This window comes from Peromyscus maniculatus, chromosome 4 (genome assembly GCF_049852395.1).
Source record: "Peromyscus maniculatus bairdii isolate BWxNUB_F1_BW_parent chromosome 4, HU_Pman_BW_mat_3.1, whole genome shotgun sequence".
Taxonomy (NCBI): Eukaryota; Metazoa; Chordata; class Mammalia; order Rodentia; family Cricetidae; genus Peromyscus; species Peromyscus maniculatus.
The window spans coordinates 152,844,622-152,857,901 of record NC_134855.1 but is presented as its reverse complement, the minus strand read 5'-3'; positions in this window follow the sequence as shown (position 1 = coordinate 152,857,901).

Below are 13,280 nucleotides of genomic sequence, written 5' to 3'. Positions count from 1 at the left end.
GGAGGTGAGCAGTGGGCACACAGGAGCCCTGGGGGACGTCCTGGACACTTTCCTTACGTTATCTTAATAATTCTTCACAAAAAGACTCATTCTGCAGGAATGGTGATCTGTAGGGATGGTGTTCTGTAGGGATGGTGATCTGTAGGGATGGCAGCTGTTGCTTCCGTTATTTAGAAGCCAAGACTCTGGGGACCCCAGAAAGTACCTCAAGTTTCTCTGGCTGTGGGGAGGAGCTAGATTCGGGCTGAGGTCTCTGGGATTCCAGAGCCAAAGCTGCTCTGCCCTGGAAGACTATGGAATATTCTGGAACATTCTAGAAACAGGAAGACACAATTCAAGAATTTAACTGTGGTGACTTAACTGAGTTTCTGTTAACTGGAGAGAGAAATGATGAAGGAAAGTCGAAGCGCAGCTCTGTCTGTCGTCAGTGTCCATTTGTGTGGCTGGGGGTCTCAGCCCTGTCAGCGGAGCTCTGTGGGTCAAACCCTGGCCTGAAACTGCCCCTGACCTCAGAGCAGAGGGTGTCTGCCAGTGTGGACTGTGGGCATTGTTCAGCGAGAGGGCAGCTAGCAGGAGCAGAGGCCGTGGGCCAGGCTCACTGACAGTACCTGGTCTGCAGAGGAGACGCTGAGGTGGAGACACACCTTCCCAGCACCACCTTGACTTCCTGTTTGGAGACATGGTGTCGAGAAGAAGCTTGTTGGCTCGTGCCGTGGGCAGATTCACAGCTCCAAAAGATGTCAGTGCCCTGGTGTTGAGAGCCTATGACCATGGCCTTGAGCATGAGTCAATCATTCTTCAAGGGAGGGGACAGGATCAGAGTTAGAGCAGACATGTTTGGAGCTGCCCCTGCTGGCTGAGGGGACTCGGGAGCCTCCAAAGAAGGAAAGGCAGGAAATGAGTGTCCCTAGGGTCCCAAAGGTTTGGCTGCCTACCAATGCCTGCAATTCTGTCTAGTGGACCCATGGGATCATGGGGAGCCCAGGTGACTGTGAGATTTTCAGCTGTGGAGAACTGACTGTGCCTGTTCTTTGAGCCACAGATAGTGGCCATCCGTTCAGAGCAGGGCAAAGTGACAACCTGGGCAGATCCTCACTTGGAGCAACAGAGCAGTTTCAGATCTGAGAGCTCAGCTCCTGGTGTAATTCCCGACACAAATTCACCTCCATCCTGGGTGATGTGGTCAGACTGTGCTTTGTGTATGGGGTGTGTGTGTGGCGGGGGGTGATTGAGCATGTAGCTTAGCTGATAGAGTGTTTGTCTTAAATGCATGACATCTGTGTTCGATGGTTAGCGCCATATAAACCAGCCAGGAAGGTCAGAAGTCCAAGGTCAGCTGGTTGGAGGTGGCATGTGCCTTGAATCCCAGCTCTCAGGAGGCAGAGGCATGGGGATCTCTGTGAGTTCGTGGCCAGCCTGGGCTACAGAGCTAGTTTTAGGGCAGCCAGGACTAAATAAAGAAACTCTGCTCAAAAAACAAACAAACAAAAAACCAAAAAACCCAACCAGCCAAACAAACAAACAAAGAGTACACAGTGCCACTATGATGGGTCCTGCCCATAGTAGGGCTTGCGTCTGTCATAGATGCAAAATCATCTTTAGAGTTCTCAGGCTAGCCTGGGCTACCTAATGAGACCCTGGCTCTTTCTCCTCAACAACAGCAACAAAAGCTGGAGTGTTCAGAGAAAATAGCAAGAGGAGATTTCTGGACTCACAACAAAGTTGGAGGGTTGTTTTGTTGAGGGTAGGAGGAGTGTGCATGTGTGCAAAGGTCAAAGGTCAACCTTCTCTGTTGTTCTTCAGCCGTCGCCTTCCTTGTGTTTTGATCTTTGTTTTATTTTGAGTCAGGTTCTCTCTACACAGCCCTGGTTTCCTTGGTATTCACTATGTAGACCAGGCTGACCTCGAACTCATAGAGATCCACTTGCCTCCACCTCCTGAGTGCTGGGATTAAAGATGTGAGTCTAGCAATCTTGCTTTCAGATAGGGTCTTCTCATTGGCCTCTAACCTGTCAAGTAGGCTAGGCTGAATGATCAGTGAACCCCAGGGGTGCTCCTGACCATACTTCCTCAGCTTGGAGCTAACGGGGGCACATCATACTCATCCAGCTTTTCTGCATGGGTTCTGGGGGCCTAACCCAGGTCCTCAAGCTCCCACGGCAGGCACATTACCAAGTGAGTTACGTCCCTAGTTCCTGAGGTGTTTATTTGTTTTTAATGAGAAAATTTATCAGTCAGGGGTGGTGGCACATGCCTTTAATCCCAGCACTCGGAAGACAGAGGCAGGCAGATCTGTGTGAGTTCAAGGCCAGCCTGGTCTACAAAGTGAGTTCCAGGAGAGCCAAGGCTACATAATGAGACCCTGTCTCAAAGAGAGAGAGAGAGAGGTGTGTATGGGGGGGAGAGAGAATTTGTTGATGTAGTACCACCTCATGTTGATTTAAAGAGAGCTGAGGGTAAGTTTAAGCTTTCATTTTGGAAGGTGCCTGAGCAAAAGAGGAGGAAGTACCAGGCAGCCCCTACCCATAGTGATTGGGACACAAGTCACTTGCTGACCTATGAACTCTTTGAAATCAAGATGACAGGTCCAGAAAACTCACCTAAAAGAATTCTAGACACCCAGGTTGGACACTTTGTCCTGGACACACTTTGGAAACAAAGCCAGGAAGGCATCTGCCCTTCACTCTGGCACCCTTGGAGTTAGACACATCCTGCCAGCCAGAACACGTCCATGAAACATTCATTGGATGAAAGAACAAATGCCGCCCACTGCACAGCTCCTTTCGGGGCACTGACCAGCTGTTGGGCCCCAGGATGGGAAGAAAAACCGTTTGAATAATCCTCAATTGGAAACTGACTCTGATTATGGCGAATGTCAGTTCCATCTCTCACTTTGATCCTAAGTCTGTTTTGGCAAGGGTTTGAGGGAACCAGCTTCTCCAACATGTCTGGGCTTTTCTCGAGAACTCTTTAAAACAAGCCAATGAATCAGCTACATGCAAGGAGGAGAAGGCGCTTTGGGAACATCCTTCCTGCCCAGTTTCCCTGACTGTAGAAGGGAAGGTTTAGGGCAGATACCCCATCCCTTTTCCTCTTTAATGTCTGTGATTGCTTGCCCCCATTGTCATCTGGACCAGATGTAGGACGGCCCAGGAGACACACCTCTGGACATGTCAGCATAGACTTTTCGGACTGGGTTAAATAAGGTTAAAGACCCATCCTGACAGTGGGTGGCACCACTCCATTGACTGAGGTCCCCAATCACATATGAAAGAGGAAGTGAGCTGAGCACCAGCATTGTCTCTCTCTGGTTCTTGACCAAGGATGCCTCAAGACCAGATGGCCTCAAGCTCCTGCCTCCATGAAGTCCCCACCATGGTGAGCTGTACCCTCGACTTCTCAGCCGAACGGATCCTGCCTTAAGTTGCTTTTGTTGGGTCAGATCAGAGAAGAGAAAAAAAATGACTAATATGATGCCTACCGATAGATGCTCCAAGGAGGAGGGGGTTTTAGGGAAGGGAAAATCCTGGCTCCAAATGATGCAGGTTCTTCAGGCTTCAACCTCACGGTGCCACAGCTGAGGCTGGTAGTGGGACTAACTCGGGCTATCAGAGGCTCCCGGGAAGCAAGTCACCCCTTACTTGTTTGGGTTCAAAGAGTAACCTTGATGCCTGGTAACTCTCAGGGGGGTTAGTGGTTCACCCTCTTGGCCATGGGCAGGAAGTGGATGAAAAGTCATGCTTTCACTCGTCCATTGGGAGGGAGAGGCACGGCTGTGGAGAACCCTGTCTCCTTTCCTTCAGGAACATCCACAGCACGGGGTGGCCTTCCATGGCAAGGGTGTGCAAACATCAGCCTGCGGCCAGGCCTGACCTCTCCATTGTAGTGCAGTCACGCTTCCAGACTGAGGGGGAAGAAGAGACCGAGAAGACAGCTAGGCAGCTCAACACACTCACATCCTCGGGATTTACAAATCGGCCTCCTTGGTAGGGCTTCTCTGCAGTCTCCGGGAGATTCTCGACACCTCTCAGACTTGGGAGAGAAAGAGGGAAATCTCGGTGACGGATGTGTCCCTATTGGGTGGGGACACACAAGGTGATGCTGTGGTTCTTGTCTCACTCTGCCAAGAAGTGACCTTTCATTGGGCTGGTGACATGGTTGTCACTCCAAGTACTTGGGAGGCTGAGGCAGGAGTCTGAGGTGTGCCTGGGCTACAGAAGGAGTTCAAAGCCAGTCTAGGCAACCTAGTGAAACCTTGTTTCAAAGTAAGAGGGTTTAGGATGTAGCTCAGTGGCAGAACACTTGTCACCCTGGATCGCATCCCAAGCATTGCAGGAAGAAGTGTCCCTTTGTAGTCTGGCAGTGCCTGGTTTTCCCATTTGGGTCATTATTGGGTGGTACCACTGATCTGTTTAAGGAGACCCCGAGTATAAGGCAGAAGCCGCAGCTCCTAGTTCCCCTCAGTTGGAGAAGGTTGTGCTGAGCCCAGCCGGGGAATTGAGTATCGCGTCTAACTTCAGCTCAGGGGATGCCGTGGGCTTTGTGCCAACCGGAGTTACAGTGGCTCTGAGGTCAAAGTCACCATCACCCACGCTCCCGAGTAAGGTGTCTTCAAACAGAGGTATAGACACAACACTGAGACCAGAGGCTCACCCAAACTCCCAGGTCCTCAAAGCCCTGCTCCCGGGTTCACTGCTCTGGAGCCCCATGCCCCTCACCTCAACCTGTCTCCTCCCTGTTAAGAGGTTTGAAAAGTCTCAAGAGGAAACCAGATGACCAGAGTGACATGACCAAGATGGGGGTCAGAGCCATACAAGGAGATGCCACCATGGGGCGGAGGTCCAGCTTATTTACCTCAAGAGCTGGCCGTGGTAATGCACACCTTAATCCTATCCATGGGGAGGCAGAGGCAGATGGACCTCTCAGAGTTTGAAGCCAGAGTGGTCCACACAGCAAGTTCCAGGATAGCCAGGGCTACTTTGTGGGACCTTGTCTCAGAAAAGGGAGGTGGGAGCTCCAGAGTAGGCCTAGAGCTTAAGGGCACTTGCTATTTTTCCAGAGTCCCCAAGTTCTGTTCCCAGTACCCATGTCTAGAGGCTGGCAACCATCTGTCACTCTCGCTCGCTCCAGGGCATCTGATGCCTCCTCTTCAGGGCCTGTGCTCGTATTCACATACCCACATGCAGACACATATACCTACGTATATTTTAAATAATAAAAATAAATGGTAAGAGGGGAGACTGAAAGAGAAGCATTTAAGCTATAAAAGGAAGCCGGGTGTGGTGGCACATGCCTTCAGTCTAAGCACTCAGGAGGTGGAGGCAGGAGGATCTGTGTTCAAGGCTAGCCTTGGCTACATAGGAATTTGAGCCTGGGCTACATGAGACCTTCCCTTAAAATAATTAAAAAAAAAAAAAAGACATGGGGGCTGGAAAGATGGCTCAGTGGTTAAGGCTGTTAAGAGGACCTGAGTCTGGTCCCTAGAACCCACACAGCTCCTCTAGTAGCTACCTGTAACTCCAGATCCAAGACATCCAACACACTCTTGTGGCCTCTGCTGGCAACTGTATACACACACACACACACACACACACAAACAAACAAACAAATAAATAATGACAGAATGTGAGGGGGGTGCAGTTGGTGGCAAGGTGCTTGCTTAGCGTGTCTGAGGCCCGCCCTGGTTCCACTACCAGTAGGCAGTAGGTCTCCGAAGACCTTTATTGTGGTTTCCTCACAGCTGACACTTTTAGTGGAGGCTTCTGCTCCTCTGTCTGGGCCTTTTGACGCCTCCCCACTTTATACTCACCTTCTGTTTGCATGAAAAATAGAAATAAAAAGGAAAGGACATGACTGCTCCTAGGCATGGTGGAGGAGAAAGTTTATTATGGATAAAAGAGAGAGTGTAGGTAGAGGCATGGACAGGAACATCTGGGAGAGTCCAGAATGGACATGAAGAGGCTGAGCTGGGCCCTGTGGAGAGATGGGGGGAGGGGCAGAGGGGGGAGAGAAAGGAGAGAGGGGAACCTGTGCAGCAGCCTGGAGACCAAAGGTCCAAAACTGGTGGGTAACCAAAATGTCTGGATTATATAGGGAAGAGCCTGGGGTGGGGGGGGTGGGGGGGGAGGCAGCCCAGCCTCTGAGCTGGAGAGCTCAGGATAGGGGGTGGGGTATCCCAGTCATTCCCCGTAACAGGTAGGGACTGAGGGATGCTGGGAGAACCTGGCAGCCAGGTCCGCTTTGATGTGTTAAATAGGCACCTGGAGGTCCCAGGATTGAAACCTAACACTGTTCCTTGTTGAGGGCTCAGGTCCATCCTGAGCTTCGGGCTCTACCACCTGGATGGGTATAACCTCAGGAGACACACACAGTTATTGCAACATGACGCTGCGAGGTGAATCGGCTCCCTTGGGGGCCTGTCCAGCAGTTGGCAGTGAGACCGCAGTCACAGCAATCCTAGACTCTCCAAGTTCAGCCTGTGTGGTCAAGGTCCTTAGTGGTGATGGCTCCCTGGGGTCAGGAGTTTCCGCTGTCAGCCACAGGAACAGATGCTCTTGGGGATAGCGACGGCCACCCCAACTTGTTGACCTTGACCACAGCACGTGCGCTTCCCCCGAGTCTCTGTACACAGTGGCTTTCTCCCTGAGATCCAAACACAGAAGACAGCCTTACAAGGACCCAGGCTTCGTGTTTCTACTTCAGCAGTGAAACCAAATTAAATACGGAAAACCTACTTAAATCTGAATTTCAATAAGCAATGCTTTAAAAAAAAAAATGTGTACGTGTCCCAGGTGCCACATGAAGTCTAATTATGCTCAGGAAAAATACTTACTTGATACTCACACTGAAGGCCCTGTTTGTTTTTTTCTAAAGTGGATGGGCCCCAAATCTGAATGAACTATTCTCAAAAAATTCTAAAAAGTTAAACATGCCTTTTAGTCCTTAGCTCTAAAGTGGCTTTAGCGGATGGAGGTTAATGAGACGGGGTCTCAGTCTTTCATTTGGTTAGCCTTGAACGCACGCAAGGCAATCCCGTCTGTTTCTCAAGCGCTAGGATTACACATTTGAGCTGTTATGCCTGAATCAACCTCCCTCCCTCCCTCCCATCTTCCCCTCTCTTTCCTAGCTGCCTTCCTTCTTTTCTTCCTCTTGACATAGATCTTGCCGCGCAGCCCAGGTTGGCTCCAGTACTGGAATCACAGGCCTTCAACTTGGTGTCTGGGCAGAAACCGGGAACCTCTCTGTCCCCTCCCTTCTTCAACCTGAGAAAATATGGCCTTGGCAAGCACCCCAAGAAGCTGGGCCTACATGCCTCCGGGAATCCTGGCCCATCAACACCCCCCACCCCACCCCCCCCACCCCCGCCCCAGTGTTCTCAGCATCTTACTACTGAAACGTAGAGCGGAAGGATACACTCGCTAGTTCTTGTCATTTCTGTTCTGTTTGATGCTTAATCAATGTCACTTGTAAGTGACATTAAAAAACATTCCTTGTCAGTCAGGAGTGCCTGCAGGCAAAAGCAACCTCTCTCAGCCCTCAAAAGTAATTAAAGACAATCATCTAAAAATGCAGGGAGGCTGTAGGGCCCGGATTCCAGGCTCCACCCACATCTGCGGCGGGAGTGTCGTCCAGTGGAGCTGTTTACTATTAACCCTTGGATGGCCACAGCTTTAGAATGCAGGACTGCAGGGTGTCAACGCTCAAACTCTCTGTCAAGAAATAAAGGATGGTTTCTGAGAGAGGGAGGGAGGGAGAGAGAGAGGGAGGGAGGGAGGGCGGGAGAGAGAGGGAGGGAGAGAGGGAGAGGGAGAGGGGGAGGGAGAGAGAGAGAGAGAGAGAGAGAGAGAGAGAGAGAGAGAGAGAGAGAGAGAGAGAGAGACCCAGTCTCGAACATCAGTATGCCATCTCCCGTTGGCTGTTGGCAAATCATTTCTTTTTTCTTTTGTTTTGATGTTGTTTTTGAGACAGGCTCTTACATTGCAGCCCAGGTGGTCTAGAACGCACTCTCTGGCTGAAGCTAGCTTGAATTTCCTTATCTTCCTTCCCCAGCCTCTGAAGTGCAGGTGTTACCGACATGCACCCCTCAGTTTATTTCTAGTTCCTTTAAAAGACTTATGGACGATGTGAGAATAACAAGCTCACTTTTCCTTAAACCAACACAAACTGTATTTTGCTGAAGCCACAAAAGTAAAACTAGATCGAGGTTGTAGCGGATGTTGGATACCTTAAAATACCTTTTTAAACATTAAAGTTTACAAAATCGAAAGAAAAAGAAAAGAAAAAAGAAAGTCTACAAAACATGGGTCCGTGCTCCAGTTTGGTGTCAATCTCCAAAACTACAGCTGGAACTACCCTCTTTTATGGTGTAGATAAGCGCCGCTCCTGAAGAGGACCCAGAGTCAGCTGGTACCACCACAGAACCTTGGCTGGCTAAGCCCAGTGCAAGGAGTGTGTACCCGGAGCAACTGGGAAATGCAGTGTTCAGAGCTCTCCCTTCCCTTCCCTTCCCTTCCCTCCCCTTCCCTTCTCTCCCCTCCCTAAAGGATCTGTGGTTTAAAGAAAGCCAAATGCAGTGGGTTGCTAGGAATATAGGTTGGAAAGCTAGCATACTCAGAAGCCCTCAGTCCTTTCCAAAGTCACAGCTAAAAGAGATTCCTGATGTTTGCTTGGAGTTGACAAGCCACCGAGCAGGAAGACTAGGAACCAAGGGGCACCGGCTCACCTGCACCTGCAAGGTTCCTCGCTCACATCTCTTTGATTATTTGAAGGGATCTGAGATTTTGTCCATTTCCAAAGCAATCCATGCTGTTCACTACTCAGACAGGGTGGAGGTGGCTACAGGGCTTTGGATGAAGTCTGGGAACTGGGATCTGGCCAAGTTCCCTAGTTAAATAAGCCTGAGCAGGTGCATGGTCTTCAGCAGGTCCTGGTTCCCAGGTAGAGGCAAGTAAAATGACTGCTGGGGGATGTCAATTAGAGGGAGCTGCCACCCCGAGGAGGGCTCTCCTCCACCCCTAAGAGCAAACACATCTCCTGTGCATCCCACTTAGGGGCAGAGAAATCCAAGGGTTCCTCAGTCCTAGGGATTTCTAAATTCTGGCTGAGTGGAGGCTCTCTGTAGCCTTAGGGAGAGGTTCTATTCCGTATTCATGCCAACTGTTTAGCACTGGAAAGCACCTATAAACATTTTCAATACCTAACTAACTGAATAAACTTGAGGATGCCTGGAACCTGCCAGGGTGTGGGGGAGGGGTAGAGTGTGGGGTACGCAGTGAAGTCGTTAGTGCCTATAGCTGTGGAGACTCCACTCCACCCCATCCCCCATCCCGGAGCCCAGCACATCCACTGTAAGAAATTGAAGAAAGCCAGTTTTCAATATTATATTTTATTTACCATCTTTTGCGTGTGGGTATGAACAGGCATGCTAGGGGAAGGTGGAGGTCAGAAGAGGTAGTCAGTTTTCTCCTTCCACCTTGTGGATCTTGTAGATCCAACCCAGATCATCTCAGGGCGGCGAGCAGGCTAATCATAGTACATATTGTAGGAGTTTGCTGTGCAAAGCGGGAGATGAGAACTAATACCTGTTTGGTGCATGCAGAGACAATTTACAGAAGGGGAGGTAAGGAAGAGAAGGGGCGTCGGAATCCAGGGGTGGGAGCAGGAGATGGATTAGTGGGTGCAGGAGAGTTCCCTATTTCTGTTTGGGGAAAGAAAGACTTATCCTACGTGCATAACCTATTGTATTAAAATCAAACAGAACCCTAAATGTTGAAACACCATGGACCCCGCTTTCAATTTCTTCATGAAGACCAGTGTATCCCGTGACGAGACAGAGCCAGCCCTCTTCCAGGAGGGAGCAGCGGAGCCATCCAGAGCAGGGCTGCATCTTATTACATTTGACAGCTTCATTTTGTCAGTTACAGGATGCCGCGTGTGGTGCGAGGTATTGTTCCCAAATGTGGTTCAGGGACCTCAGGGTCACCTGGTCCTCGGCTCAGCTGTAAAGAGGCTGTGACCCTGGGGAATCAACAAACTGGGGGCAAAAAAAAAAAACAAAAAACAGGACTTCACTGAATGAAGAAGATAGTGAATGAAATATTAGAGACCCCATCTTTCCCTGTAAGGATCACACACATACACACATGCACGCGCATGGGTTAATTGTGTACTGCAAGAAGAAACGCTCTGCACATCCAGGTGTGCATGTCTCTGGGACTAGACTCTTGTCTTGCATTGATTCTGGATCCATATGTAAAATATACGAGAACTCAAACCCTACTCTTGACACCCTTTTTCACCCCAAAGAGATCATTGGAATAATGTATAACGTCAGCACATAAAATACATTCATAGTGATATTGCTGGCGAGAAGAAAACTGGAAATAATCTAACTATCCATCCGGTGGGGCATTGGCTGTGTGGGAAAGGCTCCGTCTTGGTCTTAATGCCAGGCAGCATTCCTAGGAGGAATCTCCGATTCACTGATGCAAAATGGTGTCAGCAGAGGGCCACAGCAGCGTTGAAAAGGTCATGTGTGCGGGGCTTCTGTGGATGTAGAGACTGGAATATCATGGGTGTTGCTACGGCGGGAACCCGTGTACGTGGGTCTGGCGTGGTGAAGAGAGGTCTTTGCATTCTTTTCTCTTCATTAGTGAAATTAGAGTTTCCCGGTGGAAACTGTTAGCTCAGTGTTTTTAACTACAAGCGAAAGGGACAGCTGCGGTCCCCTGCAAATGAGGAGACAGTGGTTTTCCGCTCTGTCCTCTTCCCATTCATCCCACCGACAGCCACTGGGCGCCAGGCTCAGTATCTGACACCTCAGCACTAAAAGGTCAGAGCTCTTGCTTTAGAAGACAAAAACAAAACAAAACAAGAACCGCATCTATTTATTTTGGGTGCGCCAGAGTCAGAGGACAATTTGGCTCTCTCCTTCCACCCTGTGAGTCCTAGGGATCGAACCCAGGTCATCAGTCTTGGCAGCAAGCTCCTTTGCCCACTTGGCCACCTTGCCAGCTCACGGCTCTTATTTTTTACAGAATAATTTACAATGAGCCCTTTACACAAGCTTGGCTGGAAGCCTACCTTTAGTTGGAATTGTAGACAATGGGCCCCAAAGGACTGGATCTCTGCAGATTGATGAGGTTCAGTTTAACTCATTTCTTGTCCTTTTGACACATCGAGTATCCATCCCCCAACCCCTCTCTTTTTCTTTCTTCTTCTCCCCCACCCCCCAATTCCTCTCCAAGAGATCTGGACTGGGACCTGGTGCCCTTGGCAGGGGCCAAGTCAGCTCACAGGGAGCCTCTCCCATGCAAGGACCGACCGGAGTGGGACTCCGCTCATAAAGAGGGAAGGTCTTTGGTGGTGGTTGGGGGTGGGGGAAGGGGAGCGCAGCAGGTAAAAACGCTTGCTGCCAAGACTGGCTGTGTGAGTTCGGTTCCCGGGACCCACAGGCTGGAAGGAGAAACGTGATTCCCACGAGTTGTCCTCCGACCTCCTCCCACGCGCTGCTTCGCGTATGAGCGTGTGCACACAATAACTAACTAAATACATAAATAAATGCCATTTTTTAAAGAGACTGGTTTGGGAAGGTAGAGAAGCCCCCTCCTCCCGGCTGTCGCTCGTGCACCGGGGGCGGGTCCATCTGCCAGTCGCTGACCTCCAATCTGTCACTCGCGGCTCAAAGGCGGCGGCCCATTCAAAGGCTGAATGCACAGGGGTCGGAGCTGACCCGCCGCCAGCCTCCGCGGCTCCGAGTCGGCGAGGCACCCCACAGTTTACACCGGCCGGCCTCAATGCAGCCTCCAGGCGTCCCATTCAGCAAGGCTGCATGCAAAAGAGCCCGGCCGTTAGATCATCGTAATTATCCCATCGACACGGCCCGGGGCCCCCGTGGGGCACCGAGCCCATCAAACGCGCCCCTAACGAGGCGCTCGGGGCCCTTTGTGCGCGCGCCGCCCCCCGCGCCCGCCGCTCGCTTTCAGAGCGCTCACCCCCCTGACCCCCGACCCCGGGATCTGACATCAGCAGCCCTGGGCTGTGATCACTTTTATTGCATACACTCAGCGCTTGTTTCCTGTGTTTAACTCCGCTCCCCGCCCCGCCCTCCTCCCTCCCGGGCGACACTTATTGGAATGTAATAGACGTCGGCCCCTCTGCAGGGCCAGCCCGCCGCGTTCTCACACAGGGCCCAGCGAGGATGCCAATAACCGCCGCTCGCTTCATTATCCCGGTGCAGGCATCCGCTAATCACCGCCCCGCCGAACAATCTCCAGCAGATGGCCACAACTTTATGAGTTTTAATTAAAATGTTCTACTTATTTTTTTTCATCAATGCGCTTAAAAAAATTCACCCCCCCCCAAATGAGGAAGATGTTACTGTCTTACAGTGTTTTGCAAATTACGCCTTCATCAGGGTGATTAGGGAACGCTTATTTGGATCTAATCGGAAATCCCTCCCCCTCCCCTTTCCCTTCTAACATACTGCTGCTAAATTATTTTTTTAAAGAATTAATTAAATTCCAGGTTTAAAGAGATTCTGTTTTCTTATGTCATAACAACCTCAGAGAGCAGGAAAGCGCAGAGGCTTGCTTCTTTCTGCAAAAGACGGCAATTTACACAAATCCCTTCATGTCCAAGTCCTGACAGGAAAAAAAAAAAAAAACAACAACTTTGCTTTGCTTTCTTTCGGTGTGTTGTGTGCGTGTGTCTGTGAGCGCGCGCCTGTTTTTCTCAAAAAGCTGTTTGATTCCATAAAAGACATTATTTTACTTGGTGATTCCGGAGTTTATGAAAAACCCACTTTAAACAGAGAATCTGGGAGCTTTTTAAGGTACAAACCCGATACCCTCTGCAAAGCTCCCCCGGCACATATGGCTCTTAATGTAATTTTGTTTAACCGCAAACATAATTTAATTTGCCATAAAACCAAATGAAAGGACGTGACCAACAAGCCTTTGACCCGAGTGTCAGTTAAAATAAGCATTTGCCAAGCGGCCAGGACTTAAAGAAAAAGGCTTCATCTCATCGAAAGTAGAGCATCAGAACAGAAAAAGTTTTTTTCAAAGGCAACTAAGTTTTCCGTGGTTGAGAAACGTCAGCCACAATGTGAGGTAGTATTTCTATTTCTCTTGTGTGGAAACATTCAGGCCCAGAGTGAAACGATCATTGACATGCAAACAGAAGAAGCCAGGGAAAGGTAGGGAAAGAGAAACCTTCCTGGCAGGATCAGAAGGAGAAGACCTTTCTTCCATTACAACCAAAACCAACTTGGGGAGGCC